The sequence below is a fragment of the Pan paniscus genome, chromosome X (genome assembly GCF_029289425.2).
Source record: "Pan paniscus chromosome X, NHGRI_mPanPan1-v2.0_pri, whole genome shotgun sequence".
In the NCBI taxonomy this organism is placed as follows: domain Eukaryota; kingdom Metazoa; phylum Chordata; class Mammalia; order Primates; family Hominidae; genus Pan; species Pan paniscus.
Genome location: NC_073272.2, coordinates 53,248,281 through 53,268,457, shown reverse-complemented (window position 1 = coordinate 53,268,457; position 20,177 = coordinate 53,248,281). Strand labels below are relative to the sequence as shown.

Below are 20,177 nucleotides of genomic sequence, written 5' to 3'. Positions count from 1 at the left end.
AAAAAGATCTTTCAAAAGTAAAGGAGAAGAAAAAAAAAGTAAAGGAGAAATAAAGACATTCTCAGATGAACAAAAACAGAATGAATTGATCACCAACAGACCTGCCCTGCAAGAAATATTAGAAGATTTTCTTCGGGCAGAAAGAAAATGATATAGGGCAGAAACTTGGAAGTACATAAAGAAAAGGAGAGCACTGGAGAAGGAATAAATGAAGCTTTCCTTCAAAGAGGAAATCAAATCTCCAATTACAGAATATTTGAGGATGCTGTAATTAAAGGAAATTTATGTATCTTTCCATTATAAAGGCAGCTACATGCAATTAACAAGAGAAATATCTTAAACATAAAGATACAGCAAAGATGAAAATAAAAGGATGGAATAAGTTATTACATGCAAATAATAAAAAGATGATGTATTAATATCATAGTACTTTAAAGCAAAATATAATAAAAACAAAATCATAGCATGAGATTATAACACCCCTAAGTAAAGGACAGAATAACCATATGAAATAATGGGTCCCTCTTGAAGCCTCTACATTGGTAATATACACTGAGGCCCAAACATAAAGCAATATGGTGCCTCAGAATAAACACTTTAGAATTCTTAAATCCCTCATCCATGTTTTCTAGACTTGAGTCAACTTGATTTTATCTTCTTTATTTATATATGTATAAGAATTTTAAAACATTTTAAAAGTATACCTAGTAAAGTGCTACACATTGTGATAAGTGCTGGAGAAATAATGATGGCAAAAATACATGTATTACCTGCTTTCAAGGATTAATGGATCTGAGTCCAGTCAGATTTCCACAATTTTAATAAAGTTGGCTGGATTTCTGGTGCCAATTTGCATCATAAGAGCAGGCAAAGTGACATCTTAGGATTATATCAAATGCATTCCTATGGCTTCAGTATGTATTTAACAATAATGAATGACATCCAAACTCTGCTTGAACGACCATCCATGATTACTACATTCATAGAGTTCATCACTGCTAATGAATTTTGATGTTAATAAGATCTGAAGCTTGGCTAAAGGCTCTTCAATGCTCTTCACACATTTTCTCACCATCGCAGGCTTTCTTGGTGACTTGTAATCTCTTACAGACTTAAATAGATTACACCTTCCTTCATATTGCACAATTCCCTTCCAGTTAATTCCTCACCCCCATCACCACAGCAACTCACATTCCATTAATAAGCAGAAGATTATCAGAAGAGACAAGGGGAGGAAGCCTGCAAGTAGAACCTCAATGCACAGTTTGGGGATATTTGTTTGATACTGCATCAGATGACCTTACCATGTGAGCTTCTGGTATCTTGTGACATAGAGTCCCTCTTTGATTTGCACTGGAAAATTTCAAGACATATCTGAATGCTCTCAGACACCTGGGATATGATTTAGTGCCATATGTGTCCTCAATGTTCAGCATCAATATAAACCTCATAAACCACTTAATTTGGGAATCATGGAACATTAACAACAATTAAAATAGATATATAGCTGGACTCAGAAAAGTCATATGAGTTCAGCTACATAGTATGACATTTCCTGATTTCATTTTATAAAAGAAAAATCATCTGAAAAACATTGGGAAAATGGTCCATACCAAGTCTAACATCACACACATACATGCACAGTTGTAATTAATATACTGCATCTGAGATTCTTTTTGTATATAATGTTTTATCACAATTATCTTGGCATAACATTTTCTATGACATTAAAAAGTCTTTGCAAAATTCTTTATGATAACATGTAATATCCCATCATATGAACTTACCTACTTGACCAAATAACAAAAATCTTGTTTCCATTTATTTTTGTTCACTAGATTATCATTGTGGTGATTTTCCCCCAACAAACCTCTGTGCATACCTCCAATTATTTCTTTATGGTATATTATTAGAAATGGAATTACTAGTTCAAAGGGGTATGAACTATTTTAAGGCCGTTATTCAATAATACCAAATTGCTTTCTAGAAAGGTTTTTGTCAACACTAGCAATGCAGAAGACTTCTCACATACCCTTAACAGTGCTGAACATTTGCTTTAAAAATATCTTTGCCATTTTGATAGACAAAATGACATTTAATTGATTCAAACTGTATTTATTATTATTATTAATGATGGGAAGATACTCTCAGCGTTTCTTAATCATTTGTATTTTGCTGTGAGAGTTCTTTGTACATTAAGGTTATTAACCTTGTATCTGTCACACTTGTTGCAAATGCTTTTTTTGGTTGGTGTCTTGCCTCTTAGTCTTATTTATGAATTCCTGATCTAGGAAAAAATGCAATCTATGACTTTCTTTTCCACTATTATTTTCTCCATTAAAAAAAAAATGCTGAGGATATCCTTTGCTATTGAAAAGCCAAACAAATATTCCTTTTACTAGAAAACAATTCAGAAACGTATATTTAGAGCCTAAAAAATATCTAAACTTTCTTAGTAATTTACCTTTGAAGACTATGCTTTAAATTGAAAGTGATAAAAAATCCGATTCAGATGTTTTTAATGGCAGAAGCATGCTTCTATTGTAATATTAAATGAGAAAAGATAATATAAATTTAGCAGGTTATTGAATGGAACTTTCACACTTTCCTCAGAATTTTGGTTAAAGCCTTTAAAAAGCCTTTAAAAAGAAAAGAAAAGAAAAGAAAAGAAAAAGGTACCCAGTGCCTCCACATTCTAAAAAGAACATCCCAGGAGATCTGAACACAATCCTACGGGCCTTACATGGGGAGAACATACTAGTCATGCTACTGGTATTCATTCCATTCCTTTTCAGCCCATATGTACTCAGAAAGCTAGAAAGAATTAGATAAGAATTTACAGTGTTGTGAGTCCTTGGCTTGGGGAAGAGTGTTTTCCTTTTTCTTGAGGAAGGAGAGGGGCATGCAACTCCCTCACCAAAGCCATGTGAGGAGGGATCCAAAGGAATCACTTACACAGATTGGGGGAGTCTGCATGGGATAAGAACAGAGTGGAGTATCACATTTTGTATATTCAACAGTTTCTCTCCAGGTTGAAATTTCTCATGATTACTCAGGTTTGATTTGTTCCTGAAGGCTTTTTTCCACTGACTGCATTTCTATGGCTTCAGTATGTGTTTAACAATAATGAATGACATTTGAACTCTGGTTGAAAGACCATCCACAAAGTCAACTGAATGTGAAAAGAAAAAAAAAAAGAAAGAAAGAAAGACCATCCATGATCACTACATTCATAGAGTTTATCTCTGCTAATGAATTATCTGATGTTAATAAGATCTGAAGCTTGGCCAAAGGCTCTTCAATGCTCTTCACACATTTTCTCACCATCAAGGCCTTTTCGTGCTGATTTATAGTCTCTGAAATTGGTCTGAAGCTATGGTCATGTGACCCACACTATGGGTGTGGGTGTGGGTTTGTCCTATGTATGGTTTCATCCTCCCGTAGGATGTCTGAGATTAGAGCACAATTACTCTAACACTTACTATAGTCTTGGAAGCCCCCTGGCTGGGAACCAATCCTGTGAATATCTACCCCAAGCCTTAAACATCTATCCTTTGAAAGAAGGTTAATCTCCTTTTCTAACTTGTCTTTATGCTCAGAAGTTCCTTGTGGTTAGAGTCACGAGGAGTTATCCTTGTAATATATGGCCACATTCCCCTGTGACCCAAATTGTTCCTCAAATCCCTGATTTTGAATACATTTCTTATTCTCAGGCTTTTCTCATTTGATAAAAAAATTATAACTGTCACTCATTTGTGATACTTGGCAGTAGTGAGAAGGTCAAACAACTGTAAAAGAAAAGAAAATAATTATCTAACAGGTCTCCACCATATAACTTCCTAAGAGGCAAGCTGGAGACAGGATTTTGCCCTCCAACCTGACAAAAAACACTTAAAAATGGACATAAAATATGAAATAATGGTTTTTCAAGACACTGAACATTAGGCAATGAAGAAGAGTAATCCCTGAGAGATGAGGAAAAAAGAAGTGAGCACTTACTGCTTGAGAGGTTCCAGTTTGTGGAGCAACAAGGGAGAATGTAGTCAGAATCCAGGGGATTCCTTGAATTGGAGTGACAGAGATGAGAGACCAGAAAGACCAAGGTAGCTAGAGTTCACAGAGCAGAGTACCCAAAAAGAGAGAGTTACACAGGGAGAACACTGGAGATCTTTGAAGGATTGCCATTAAGTATTTGACAGAGTACTGATCAGTGAATTCATAAAAGGAAACTGCCTGAGGCTGGGGAAAGAGTCACCTGAAAGGATTAAAGGGAACAAGTGCCAGAAGCTCCAACAGGTCTGGGGACCATGCTGTTCTCACCAGCTAAAGTGGAAAACTTCCTAATTCATGTGGCATGGGATACTCAGAGGGGTCTTGCCTCATCATTCAGGGATAATTAGCTTTATGCAAAAAACTGCTGTGGTCCTGCCTAACAAATCATAAAAGCAAGACTCAAAAAGATCTAACTGTTTCCAAAGAAGTGCATTTCAGAACAAAGCTCAGGTAGCTTTGTAGGAATATAAAAATATCTAGCACCAAAAGAAAAAATTTCACCAAAATTTTACCGAAAGGTAAAATTTACATTGCCTGGCATCGAATTAAAAAAAAACCAGGCATACCAAGAAGCAGAAAAATAGGACCCATCTTGAGGAGAAAAATCAATCAATCCAAACTTACCCAGAACTTAAATATTTAATAGATGTTATAATTAGCAGATAAGCACATTAAAAGCCATTATAACTATTTCCATGTGTCCAAAAACTTAGAGGAAAGAATGGTCATGTTAAGTAAAAACATGAGATCTATTTAATAAGGTCCAAGTCATACATCTAGATATAAAAACTGTAATATTTGAGAAGAAAAAAATGCTAGATGATATTAATTACTAAAGATTAGTGAACTTGAAGACATAATGGAAAAGATTCTAAGTGAAATAAAATACATTTTAAAAGACAACAGAGCATAAGTCCCTTTGTTCATGCTGTTTCCTCTTCTGGAAACACTTTTACCCCATCCCATCCACAGATCCTTCAACCAATCAATTCTGAATCTGTCTTCTGGTTTCATCTCCATCATTACTTCCTCCCTGCTTTTACTTCCCTGATTAGGTAAAGCCCTCTTTTAACCTATTCACAGAACCATGTACTTCCCCTCCATAGCACTTACCAGAGTGACAACTTCACAAATATTTGAGTCTGCGATTACTGTCTTCTTCACAAGACAGTAGCTTCATGAGGGCAGAGACAATATGTCTATTTTTGCTTACCATGATATCCTCCAGCATCTCAAACTCTGCCAGTCATATCCCATCTGTATCTAGCACCATCGTGATTTTCATCTATTAATTATACTCCCTCTCGCAAATCTTCAACCTCTCCTTCTCTACTGGTGATATCCTACCAACATCTCCTTTTCCTTACTAAGAAACTGTTTTTTCTTACCATGTTCTCTCAGCTACAGATAGTGGTGGCTATGTGTCACAGTTCTTTCCCATGAGATGTATTTGGCAGTAACTGGATAGGATTTTTGGGAAAGCTCTGTATAAGGAGACTAATTCCACTGACAAGGTATTTTTGCCCTCTCCTCTTCCTCATTCTTTCTACCTGAAACATAGAAATGATGGCCAGAGTTGCAGCAGGCATCCTTCAACCAGAAGGTACCTGGAAGATGAGAGCTATATACCAAGGACCAAGGAACAAAAAAATATATAAGGGGACTGAGACATTGATAAAATTGTGGAGGTCCTGGGCTTGTTTCAGGTAAGGAAAAGATATCCCCTAATTATTTTAAGCAACTCATTTTTAGGTCCTTGTTACTCATATCCAAATGATATTCCAAATACCCATCCTAAAACATGACATGCCCCTACCCCAACTTCTCTCTCTCTCTCTCTCACACACACACACACACACAGAGTCTAACACACTATCTCATTCACATGACTCTCTCTGACTCATGATCATGACTATGACTTATAAAGTATTATCTCCACATATTGTCCCAGTTCTCCAAACTATCATATTCACACTTTACCTTTCAATCCTGCTGATATGGTTTGGCTCTGTGTCCCCACCCAAATCCCATCTCAAATTGTAATCCTCATAATCCCCACATGTCAAGGGAGGGACCGGGTGGGAGGTGACTGGATCATGGAGTCATTTTCCTTTACCCTGTTCTCATGATAGTGAGTGAGTGCTCATGAGATCTGATGGTTTTATAAGGCAGTTTTCCCTACTCTTGCTCACTCTCTTTCACCTGCTGCCATGCAAGATGTGCCTCTTCCCCTTCCACCATGATTGTAAGTTTCCTGAGCCCTCCCAAGCCATGCAGAACTGTGAGTCAATTAAACCCTCTTTCTTTTTATTTTTTTATTTATTTATTTTTTTTGACAATGAAAGAAAGCAAGTTTATTTGAGCAACAGTGTACAGCCAAGTGACTGCTCCATAGACAGAGCAGGGCCACCCCAGAGGCAGATTGGTCCAGAGTAGCACTTGTGGATTGCTGGCTACCTATATTTATACCCATTCTTAATTATTTGCTAAATAAGGGATGGGTTATTCACAAACTTTATGGAAAAAGGGAAGAGAGTTCCCAGAATTATATAAGGTAACTTCCAGGTCATTGCCATGGCATTTGTAAACTGTCATGGTAGTGGTAGAAGTGTCTTACGCAAGTGCATTATAATTGCTGGTCCTACATGGCTTTGGCCAGTTTCTTTGCTACATACCATTTAGATAGACAGGGTCCTGACCAGTGCTCAGAAAACAAGTCCTGCTGATCGCCTACCTCAAAGCAAACCAAAACATTAATTGTGAAAATATTCTAGAAAGACAAGTTGGTAAGAAAGAAGATACTGTAAAGACTCAAACAGAAATGTAACATAACATATAAAGAATGAAATAAGAAAGGAAATATAGCAAAGATGCTAAATCGGTGTAAGTTAAGAGTTAAATGAACCCAGAGAACAAATGATAAAGTCCTTTAAAAAGCACTATGATGGAAAGAATGGGGTGTTCCTGGTGGAAAGCCTGGCATAGATAATGTTTTGTTAGCTTTCCAGAAAGATTAAAAGATTATGCCCAACAAGGACTTCATGTCTAAAACACCAAAAGCAATGGCAACAAAAGCCAAAATTGACAAATGGGATCTAATTAAACTAAAGAGCTTCTGCACAGCAAAAGAAACTACCACCAGAGTGAACAGGCAACCTACAGAATGGGAGAAAATTTTTGCAACCTACTCATCTGACAAAGGGCTAATATCCAGAATCTACAATGAACTCAAACAAATTTACAAGAAAAAAACAAACAACCCCATCAAAAAGTGGGCAAAGGATATGAACAGACACTTTTCAAAGGAAGACATTTATGCAGCCAATAAACACATTAAAAAAATGCTCATCATCACTGGCCATCAGAGAAATGCAAATCAAAACCACAATGAGATACCATCTCACACCAGTTAGAATGGCAATCATGAAAAAGTCAGGAAACAACAGATGCTGGAGAGGATGTGGAGAAATAGGAACACTTTTACACTGTTGGTGGCACTGGAAACTAGTTCAACCACTGTAGAAGTCGGTGTGGCGATTCCTCAGGGATCTAGAACTAGAAATACCATTTGACCCAGCCATCCCATTACTAGGTATATACTCAAAGGATTATAAATCATGCTGCTATAAAGACACATGCACATGTATGTTTATTGTGGCACTATTCCCAATAGCAAAGACTTGGAACCAACCCAAATGTCCATCAATGATAGACTGGATTAAGAAAATGTGGCACATATACACCATGGAATACTATGCAGCCATAAAAAATGATGAGTTCATGTCCTTTGTAGGGACATGGATGAAGCTGGAAACCATCATTCTCAGCAAACTATTGCAAGGACAAAAAACCAAACACCGCATATTCTCACTCATAGGTGGGAACTGAACAATGAGAACACTTGGACACAGGAAGGGGAACATCACACACCAGGGCCTGTTGTGGGGTGGGGGAAGGGGGGAGGGATAGCATTAGGAGATATACCTAATGTAAATGACGAGTTAATGGGTGCAGCACACCAACATGGCACATGTATACATAAGTAACAAACCTGCACGTTGTGCACATGTACCCTATAACTTAGTATAATTAAAAAAAAAAAAAAGATTATGCCCAAAATATTCCCTCGAGAAGTGGCAGGTGTAAAAGGACTCTGGAAATCAGTAAGTAACGCAGCTTCAAAAAATATAATTTTTAAAAAGGAGTCTCTTCTTGAGGAGAAATGGAGATCCAAAACAGATGTTCAAGCACATCAGAGGCCCCTACTGTTCTGCATCTGCAGAGGCAGAATCTTATGCAGTCTGGGCTCCTGTTGTCACCGAGGCCATTAAGCCATCTCTGAGCACCTGCTGGGGGGCCACATACAGCCTGAACCCTCTCCGGGAGTGTGCTGCCAAGCACTGGAGAGGAGATTTAGTTTGGTTTTATTCTTATCATGATCATGTTTTATTAATTTATATCTTTCATTCCTCTATAACATGAGGTCCATTTGTCATCCGTGAAATACCTTAAGCCAGATCTATACTGTTTTAACATACCATGTAATATTTGATACGATTAAGAAAAGCCGTGCTTGCTTTGGCAGCACAAACACTAAAATTGGAACCGTGCAGAGATTAGCACATGGCCCCTGTACAGATGACACACAAATTCATGAAGCATAAGAAAGAAAAGAAAAACAGTAAACTAGTGAGTTAACAGTTAACTGGAAAAGATATCACTTTGAAGGCAATCCAATGTATTACCCTTCTACATATCAACCTTACCACCTGATTCTAAATTTAAATACTTGCTGTTTACCAACAGGAAATTACAACTCCATTTACATGTGTCTCTGGGGAAAGAGCATGCAAAGAATGACCACATCTTTATATACGCAAGGTAAATATCTGGAACAAAACAAAACAACTCTGGAATCCTGCATGACATTAATATTTTAGGAGTAGAGCACAAGATCCCCAAAGAACAACAACAAAAAAAACTTCACATTATAGAAAAAGAAATCACATACGCATCAATTTTGAGTAAGATAGAGCAATATATTTCAAACTACTTGTGCAAAACCAGTTGGTTTTTTGTTCACTTTAATTCGTTTCAACCAATACTTTTGTGAAATAAGAGTCTGTTTCTAGAAAAAATGATATTACAGTAAATTATAGAATACAAAATACAAGCCTCACTTTTTAAATTATTGATTCAACATAAATAAAATCACTCTAAAATTGCAGTAAAAGTTCCCAAACACTTAGGCTCAGTTCATGGCAGACCAGATCACCAACCCACACTTGTCCAAGAACCATATTTTGAATACACTGAGATAAAGTGTCTAAAAATGGAGATCTTAGCCCAGCACGGTGGCTCACCCTCCTAGTCTCAGCTACTCAGGAGGCTGAGGCAGAAGGATCCCCTGACCCCAGGAGTTTAGGCTGCAGTGAGCTATGATAGCACCACTGCCCCCCAGCCTGGGCGCCAGGGCAAGACTCCGTCTCTTTTTGTTTTGTTTCGTTTTGAGACAGGGTCTCACTCTGTCACCCAGGCTGGAGTTCAGTGGCACGATCTCGGCTCACTGCACTCTCCGCCTCCTGGGTTCAAGCAATTCTCCCGCCTCAGCCTCCCAAGCACTGGGACCACAGGTACCCGCCACCACACCGGTCTAATTTTTGCATTATTTTTGTAGAGACAGGGTTTTACCATGTTGCCCAGGCTGATCTCAAACTCCTGAGCTCAAGCGATTCGCCTGCCTCGGCCTCCCAAACTGCTGGAATCACAGGCATAAGCCACCGCACCCGGCGGATACCCTGTCTCTTAAAAAAAAATTAAAAATGAAAAAAATCATAAAAATGGAGATCTTCCAGGCCAAGGGCAGTGGTTCATGCCTGCAATACCAGCACCCTAAACCCTCTTTCTTTTTAATAAATTGTCCAGTCTCAGGTATCTCTTTATAGCAGTGTGAAAATGGATTAATATGCCCACTAACATGTACACTGTCTCTATCACTCCCATTTCCACACATACTCTGTCCTATCCTGTACTATCATAAATAAAATGTCTTTAGACCAGAACAGATATGGTACCCACGACACCCACTGTCAAATACCACTAACTTAATTCAATCCCCATTATCATACACACCATCCCCATCATTCATATAGTCACACCCCAATTACTCAATCCCTACACTACACCATTACGCAGTGTCTAGCCACACCCACTATCATACACACAGTCCACGTCTCCATTATCAAACTTGTATCATCCTCCAAATCTCCTTCCATTCTCATACCACCTCCATTTCATACATACTCACAACCAATAACCACATCAACTGTGCTCTCACACACATATATTCCCCATTCCTCACTGGCACTCAGAAACTCTTTGCATTTTCCCATCATATACTTTATTCAACAACCCTATTCAGACACTCATGATTTCCCCACTCCAAATTATCACATTTTCATTGACTGTGATTACTCATGCTCACTGTATCCATCTGTCCTCACAAAGAGACACACTTCTCATTTTCCCCAGCACACATAGACACACAGACATACACCAACCTTCTCACTTCCATCATGTACCTATCTTCCATAATGACATTACACCTGCCCCATTCCATCCTCCCTCTACATCAACATGTCCCATCCACATTTTCACACACACAATGATCCCAGTGTCCCATTATCCTGTCCTCTCCCTCCCCACTTTCTCACACAACCATATTCACACACATGCACAATTCTTGTCTTTCACATACACTGTGACCATAACTACAACTGTCACATACATTCTGATCTCTTCCTGTTACTGTCACTCACATTGCCTCTGTCTTCATGATCACAGTGATTTCATACCATCCTTACACTGTCCCTATTGACACCATTATCACACATACCTTGGCCACATACCTCCACTACCCCACTACCACACAATACTCTCTCCCTATCTCTCCATCAAACACATGACCCACATCACTTAGGATTTTACACTTGTGGTACTCATTCCCTGATATCTCATTTTCCTTCTTTTATTTCCTCTCCTCTCCTTTCTTGTCCCCCACTCCTATCTTATTCTCTCATACACACACACACACAACCACACACACACACTTACTTTCCTGATATGTGGATCTTACATCAACCCAGATATAACAGAGAAGTTTCTCACTTGAAGCCTCACTGCAGAGTTCTAGTAGGTGTTAAGTGGAGAAATATACCATGCTCTAAAGGTACAATGTTTGATGTTCCCATTGGTAGAGAGTGGTGAATGGATTCCTTTTGGTACATCTGCCTTTAAGAAGCATTTCTTCATGTTTTGTTATAGCATTTAGATGGGGTTTTAAATATTCTATTGATATGTCATTAACATGATATTCTGTAATTGAGCTATTTGTACTACAGTCTTCCTAAAATATCCTAATACCTTTCGTGTCACAGCAAAATTATGATATTTTTGGTCCTGAAGAGATAGACAAGTTCAAGCACATGGCAATACTGAATATATCACTGAGCTATGTTAGAGGGAACACTTAATCTTTACTTCTCATGTTTCTAAGTGGAAGAACTTCAAATAGACTAACACTCCTGCTTTTCTGTCCACAGAAGAAGGAATGAGTTATGTGACTAGTATGTTTGGAAGAAACATCTGAGTATGCTTGTGTGATGGTTAATACTGAGTATCAACTTGATTGAATTGAAGGATACAAAGTATTGATCCTGGGTGTGTCTGTGAGGGTGTTGCCAAAAGAGATTAACATTTGAGTCAGCGAGCTGGGGAAGGCAGATATACCCTTCATCTGGTGGGCACAATCTAATCAGCTGCCAGCGAATATAAAGCAGGCAGAAAAACGTGAGAAGGAGAGACTGCCCTAGCCTCCCAGCCTACATCTTTCTCTCGTGCTGGATGCTTCCTGCCCTTGAACATCAGACTCCAAGTTCTTCAGTTTTGGGACTCAGATTGGCTTTTCTTGCTCCTCAGCTTGCCAATAGCCTATTGTGAGACCTTGTGATCGTGTAAGTTAATACTTAATAAGCTCCCCTTTATTTTTATGTGTATATATAGTTCTGTCCCTCTAGAGAACCCTGACTAATACAGCTTGGCTTAGGCTCTTGCTCTCTGCCCTTCATCTACATGCTTACAGAAAACATATCATGCATCAAGTGGCCCACTTTTGGCCCAGAGTCTTGTGGTTTTTCACCATTGCTTATGGTGGTTTAGGTAAATCTGCTTAATTCTGGGGTCCAATATTAGGAAGTCCACATTAAAGCCATATTCTCTGAAGTGTTATCAGTAATAAAGATGATGTTTTGAGTTCCATTTATCTGATTCCTACATCTTTCAATTTCAATTGGTTCTGAACCTAGTCAGGAAAGATGAGTGTTATTTATTGATCCCTCACAGCTCCACACAATGGATCAATGAAATCTATAAATTCTCTTTACTGGTGTTATCCATGTTTTACCACTAACAGGTTTCTAGGTGGAGTTTGTTTTTGATTAGCATTACCAGCAAACACTGATACAAATTAACATCAAGTCTAAACAAGGATATTGCATTGCCACTACCCCAGATTCCTCCTTTCCCTGAACTAGGAATTCAAATTCTGAATGGGTAGAGTTACCATGGTATAGCAGGTGAAAATTAATCAGGAGTAGAAAAACACCCTTTGATGAAAAAATTTAGAATTTAGTCTTATAGAATGCTCTTGTTAAAAACAGGTTATGTAGAATTACATCTAACAGTCATTTTAGCTCTTTCTTTTTTCTTTTTGCTAGCTAGCTTTGTGTTAGCTTTTGAGCCCTTGCATATAAACTTAAATACTGTGCTTGTCTGCTCTCAGTGAAAGAACAATATTTCAGAGTGCAATTTGTGTCCAAGGGGACTAGGCCTAAATATTGGAATTTTCACAGTTTTATCCGGGGACAATCAGTGTTCTAAAGAAATGGCAACTTTTCGCTGGAAATAAGGCAGTGTGAAGATCAGAACTCACATGTGACCTCGTTTCCATAGTAACACCATTCATATCTGCACATAGTTGATATTCTAGCAGTACTGACTCAAATACATTCCAATCTACATCAAGGCCCACAAAGTGATCATTAATAAAAACAAACATTAAAAAGTTTCAGCAGTCAGAGAGAAATAAAACAAAGCTATTAGACAAGATATGTAAAAACTGACTAAAAAGTAATAAGAACACCTGAGGAAAATGCAGCATATACACACAAAAATTTTCTAGAGCTCAAAGCTTTAAAAACAAACTCTATATTAGTCTGTTCTCACACTGCTATAAGGAAATTCCTGAGACTGCATAATTTATAAAGAAAAGAGGTTTAATTAGTTTATGGTTCCACAGGCTGTATAGGAAGCTTGGCTGGGGAGGCCTCAGGAAACTCACAATCATGGCAGAAGGTGAAAGTGAAGAAGGCACATCTTACATGGCCAGAGCAGGAGGAAGAGAGAGAAGGGTGGAGGTGCTACACACTTTTAAACAACCAGATCTTGTGAGAACTCACTATCATGAGAACAGCAAGGGGGAAATCTGCCCTCTTGATCCAATTACCTCCCACCAGGCCTCTCTCCCAAATTAGGGATCACAATTCAACATGAGATTTGGGTGGGGACACAAATCCAAACTGTATCAAATTCCAATTAAACAATAAAATGAAAAATGATGTCAATGATGAGCCCTGAATTACTTGACTAGAAAATTAAGTGTAAGATTTATATCAAGGCACTGAGCAAAAAAACCCATAAAGCAATAGATACAATGAGATACAAGACAAGGTATCTAGAGGATAGTGTCAATGAACCTAAAATGTGAATATGGGAGATGGATGGGGAGTTAAAGGAGAAAAGAAATAGAAGGAAGAAAGGCAATACTTAACTAAATGATAGAAGAAAATTTCCCTGAGCTAAAGAAAGGGCTACCTGAATTCCAGACAAGATTGAGTACCTGTTCATCCATCCATTCATCAATTTATGCATTCATACATTAATTTAATCAACTCATCTAATGAGGACTTACTACATAGCCAGCACTATTCTAGGCACTTGGGATATATCAGTGAACAAAACAGACAAAAATCCCTGTCTTTGTGGAGCTTACATTCTAAGATATACTCAGGATACCCTGATTAAATTCTTGAATTCAAGGAAACAAGAAAAAAAATTACAATCTTAAAGAGAAAGAGAAACAAAATTTAGAAATCTTCAATGATAAAAACTCTCAACAAATTAGGTATAAGAGGAATGTACCCAAAAGCAGTAAAGGCCATATATCACAAGCCCATGGCTAACAACATACTCAATGTTGAAAAGTTGTAAGCTTTTCCTCTAAGATCATGAACGAGACAAGGATGCCCACTCTCACCATTTCTATTCATCATAGTACTGGAGGCCCTAACCAGAGCAATTAGTCAAGAAAAGGAAATAAAATGCATCCAAATTGGAAAGGAAGAAGTGAAATTATATCTGTTTGCAGATGACATAATCGTATATACAGAAAAACCTAAGGACTCCATAAAACAAACTATTAGAACTAATAAATGAATTAAGTTACATAATATACTATCAGCATAGAAAAATCAATAGTATTTCTATGTACTAACAATAAATAATCCAAAAGGGAAATTAAGAAAATAATCCCATTTATAATAACATCAAAACCAATAAAATACTTAGGAATAAATTTAACCAAGGAGGTAAAAGATCTGTACACTGAAAACTACAAAACAATAATGGAAGAAATTGAAAAAGACACAAATAAATTGAAAAGTATTCTGTGTTCATGGATTGGAAGAATCAATATTGTCAAAATGTCCGTACTAACTAAAGCAATCTGCAGATTCAATAAAACCCCTATTAATAACTAAAAGCAATCTTGAATAAGAAGAACAAAGTCAGAAGCATCATACTTCCTGATTTCACATTACGTTACAAAGCTATAGTAATCAAAACAACATGGTACTGGCATAAAAACAGACACATAGACAAATAAATAAAATAGCCCAGAAACAAATCCATGCATATACAGTCAACTAATCTTTGACAAAGGTATCAAGAATACATAATGTGGAAAGGATAGTTTCTTCAACAAACGGTGTTGGAAAAACTGAATGTCCATTGCAGAAAAAAATGAAATTGGATCATTATCTTACACACACACACACACACACACACACTCTCTCTCTCTCTCTCACACCCCTCAACTCAAATTGGAAATTGGATTAGAGATTTAAATGCAAGTCCTAAAACATACAACTTCTAGAAGAAAACATCGGAAAAGGTCCTTCACATTGAACATGACAATGATTTTTTTGTTATTACACCAAAAAGGCAGGTAACAAAAGCAAACATAAACAAGTGGGACTACATCAAACTACAAAGTTTCTACACAGCAAGGGAAACAATCAACAAAATGAAAAGGCAACCCACAGATTAGGAGAAAATATACACAAACCATATATCTGATAAGGGGTTAATATACAAAATATATAAGGAACTCACATAGTTAACTCAGTAGTTAAAAAAAAACACACACAAATAACCCAATTTAAAAATGGGCAAAGGACCTGAATAGACATTTTTTCCAAGGAAGACATACAAATGCCCAACAGGTATATTGAAAGTGTTAAACATTTCTAATCTTCAAGGAAATGCAAATTAAAACCACAATGAGATAACATCTCACACTTGTTATGATATTTATTATCAAAAAGTCAAATGATAACAAGTGTTGGCAAAAAGTGGCAAAAAGTGAACCTTTATACATTGTTGGTGAGAGTATAAAGTGGTACAGTCACTAGCAGAAACAGTATGGAGGTTCCCCCCCAAAATTAAGAATTGAACATATGATCCAGCAATTCCACTTCTGGGTGTATATCCAAAGGAGATAAAATCACTATCTTAAAGAAGCATCTGAACTTCCCTGTTCATTGCTGCATTTTTAGCAATAGTTACAATATGAAAACAATCTAAGTGTCTGCAACAGATGCATTAAGAAATTGTGTGTATACACACACACACATACATACACACACACAATGGAATATTGTTCACCCTTGATAAAGGAAATCCTGCCATTTGCAACAACACAGATGAACCTGGAGGACACTATGCTAAGTGATATAAGCCAAACACAGAAAGACAAATACTGCATGATCTCACTTATATGCTGAATCTTTAAAAAGTTGAACTCATAGAAACAGAGAGTGGATGGGTGGTTACCCAAGGTCAGCCAGTGTGTGGGGGAAGTGGAGAGATGGTCAAAGGATACAAACTTGTGGTTGTAAGATGAGTAAGTTCTGGAGATCTAATGTACAGCATGGTGAATATAGTTAGTAATAATGTATTACATACTTGAAATTCATTAAGAGAGTAGATCTTAAGTATTCCCACAAAAAAGGTAACTGTGAGTTGATGGATATGTTAATTAGCTTGACTGTAGAAATCATTTCCCAATGTATATTTATATCAAAATATCACTTTGAATATGTATACACCTTGAATATGTATAATTTTTGTCAACTATAACTCTGAGAGCTGAAAAGAGAGAAAATGTCACCTGCAATAGAAAAATTAAATTAGACAGATAGGACTTTCATCAGTAACAGTAAATTTCATGACCTCATTCACTAATTATCCCAGAAATGGCTTTACAGTTCTCAGAGAAGCTAAAATCAGTTTTTGATGCAGAACCTCTGTTTTCCTGGGAGACTATCTAACAGGGGCAACAGTACCCTTTTCTCATACAACTAGGTTTGTGTTCGCTTTTCCATTTTTTCAAAACTAAACAATATGTTGTTTAAAAACATATATACAAGTGATAAAAATATACGAAAACCAAAGAAATTGTTAATACAAAAATCAGGGTAGTATTATCTCTAGGTGGAGGCGGACAGGAAGGTGTGATTGGAAAGGGCACTAAAGTACTGATAATGTTCTATTTCTTGTCCTGGTCGGTGGGTCTGGAGGCATTATTTCATTTTTATTATTTTAAATGTAAATAGTAATTCATTCAACAAATAAATGTCTATCATGTATCAGGCACTATTTTAGGCACTGGAAAAACAGAAATAAATAAAATAGATAAAAATGTGTCCTTATGGAGCTCACAAAGTATCCAAGAAATAATAAAACTTTCCAGAGTCCAAGTACAAAAACATACAAACTGAAAGAGTCTACCTACCAGGTATCTAGGACAACAGATATACAAATATCCACACATCATCATGAAATTTTAGAATATTAAGGATAAAGTGGAAATCCCAAAAGCTTTCAGGATTGAAAACAGCCCAGACTGGATCAAGAGAGAAGGCTCTACAAAGGGGATTTCTAGAAAATAAATATTCTGAATACTCTGACTTTTTTAGCAGTTACACAAAAATAGACATATGATAGAGCTAACAGAAAAAATAAGGATATTTTAGGAGGCCAAGGCGAGCAGATCACTTGAGGTCAGGAGTTCGAAACCAGCCTGGCCAACATGGTGAACCCCCATCTCTACTAAAAATACAAAAAAATTAGCTGGATATGGTGGGCGCCTGTAATCCCAGCTGCCTGGAGGCTGAGGCAGGAAAATTGCTTGAACCCGGGAGGCAGAGGTTGCAGTGAGCCAAGATCGCACTATTGCACTATAGCCTGGGCGACAGGGCAAGACTCTGCCTCAAATATAAATATATAAAAATACACAGATAAAAGGGAATTATAACTCTAGAAATGACACAAATGTGTTCAAAACAGAAATGTAGACACAATTCACTACCTGTCTCTTTAGTGAACAATGTTTGCACAATCACAATAGTATAAACATCATTAACCAGAAAGTATGCTATAGCTATACTAAAAGAATAGAGAAGGTAATTGAGGGAGAAAAAGTGAATTAAATCTTCATCTACCATAATGGGAAGTCAACAGCTAATATCTGAAATAGGTAACTCATGAAATAATGGTATTTAGATAAAAACCAAAAGAAGTAGATTTCAAAGTTGGCTAATTTGCATTCTAGCCTTCAAGTGTTCAAGTCTGGTGGTGAAAAAAAGTGAAGCTAATACTGCTATTTTTTGTTATTTCTTTTTTAAGCCATACATAGGTCTTGCTATAATATACAGTATATTTACTATAATAAAAAAATTCAAAATAAAATGTCTTTTAATTATAAAGGGAGCGAAGGGATATGATGAGAGTTGAGATGTACTAAAATTAATGAGGCCAATAGAATAGATCAAAAGATGGTGGAGCATATAAACGTGGAAACTGAAGCCCCGCCCCACTGTTTGCTTTTTATTCTTTTGCAACATGGGGGTGGGGTCCAAATTGCTCTTGAATTGTAGAAATAATCGAAGAGGAGCTTTACATTTGAGAAATGACCATGAGAAGACCTGGCAGCTCCATTCTCCCAGGTAGGGTGGGAATGGAATTATGAGTCAGAGACCTGGAAGACTGAAGACAAGAGAGGGAAGATTTATGCTGGGACACACTCAGCTTGCCACAAGAGGGCAGAACAAGTATGCTGTATCTCCTCTGGTCCCCCTCCTACCTTTCTTCTGCTGATTCTCAGCTTTGTCTTCCCTCAAAATGCCTAGGTTTCTGAGATTCTGCCTTGGGTCTTTTTTTTTTTTCTCACTCCACACCACCCTCTCCCGGGGCAATCTCACTGATACTTCAATTAAAACTACCACTTCTGTATTTGCTGACTACCAAATTTCTATCTGATTTCTATCTGTAACCCTACTTGCTTCACAGCAGCAGAATGAATTCTGGACTACCTACTGAATAATTCCTCTTGGACACTGCAAAGGTCATTCTTTCCCCACAAACCTGCTCCTTATTCTGAGTTCTCCATGAATGGTTTCTACATCTTGTTAACCATCCAAGGCAGAAAGACAACTGGGCATCATCCTTGATTCCTTCTTCTCCATCAGTCCCCCTATATCTAGTCAGTGACCAAGTTCCAAATTTCTTGCATATATGGTATTCTCATTTCATTCCCACTGCCTTAACCCAGATTTCAGTATCTACTTTATAAATAGCCTCCTAACTGGTCTCCCTGCACCCAGTTCTCTTTTCCAATCTATCCATCACACTCCTTTTTTTCTTTTCTTTTTGAGACGGAGTCTCACTCTGTCACTCAGGCTGGAGTGCAGTGGCGTGATCTCAGCTCACTGCAACCTCCCCCTCCCAGGTTCAAGCGATTCTCCTGCCTCAGCCTCCCAAGTAGCTGGGACTACAGATGTGCACCATCATGCCTGGCTAATTTTGTATTTGTAGTAGAGACAGGGTTTCACAGTGTTGGCCAGGATGGTCTGGAACTCCTGACCTCAAATGATCTGCCCGCCTCGGCCTTCCAAAGTGCTGGGATTACAGATGTGAGCCAATGCACCCGGCTATCCATCACACTCCTACCCACAGGATCTTTCTTTCTTTCTTTCTTTTTTGAGACAGAATCTCACTCTGTTGCCCAGGTTGGAGTGCAGTGGCATGATCTCAGCTCACTGCAACCTCTGCCTCCCAGGCAGTTCTTTGTTCATGGCTCCTTTCTCCAAATTCAAAGCCAGCAGGATAGCATCTTCTTTCCTCTCTGACCTCTCCTTTAGTCCTCACATTCTCTCTCTATAAGTCTGGTCCTCCTGCCTCTCTCTTATAAGGATCCTTGTGATTACACTGGGCCCACCCTAATAATCCAGTATTATCCCTGCATCTCAAAATCCTTAATTTGATCACATCTGCCGAAGTCCCTTTTACCATTTCAGGTAATATATATTCACAGGTTCTAGAGATTAAAATGCAGACAGTTTTGGGGGGCCATTATTCAGCCTACCAACTGCAGGTTTTGCAAATTGTGGGCCGCATGATTCTGCAGAATACCATTCACATTATGACCATCAAAGATATCTGTGTTTATTATGACAATTTTCTAGCAAGTGGTAAGAAAGTCTTTTGAGGAAGAGGTATTATTTTACAATTCACACAAAGGTACCATATAAGCCAGCAGAAACCCCATAATCTAAAGTGATTAATACTATCACAACACAAGTGTAACACATTCATTCCCCAACTGGGGTTGGAGAGGTCTATTATAGAGTGTTAAGATCCTTGCAGAACCAACAATAATATATTTCAAT

At 37.6% G+C, this 20,177-nt stretch overlaps 1 protein-coding gene and 1 non-coding gene across 5 annotated transcripts in view; one reads left to right on the top strand and one right to left on the bottom strand.

Annotated features, from left to right (window-relative positions):
• The window catches only part of MAGED1 (MAGE family member D1), a 99,282-nt gene that overhangs the window by 22,906 nt on the left and 56,199 nt on the right, over positions 1-20,177 (bottom strand). The gene's annotated exons all lie outside the window — the stretch shown is intronic.
• LOC112438557 (U6 spliceosomal RNA) lies at positions 8,623-8,726 on the top strand. The gene has a single exon (XR_003026965.1). It is a non-coding gene; the product is annotated as a U6 spliceosomal RNA (small nuclear RNA).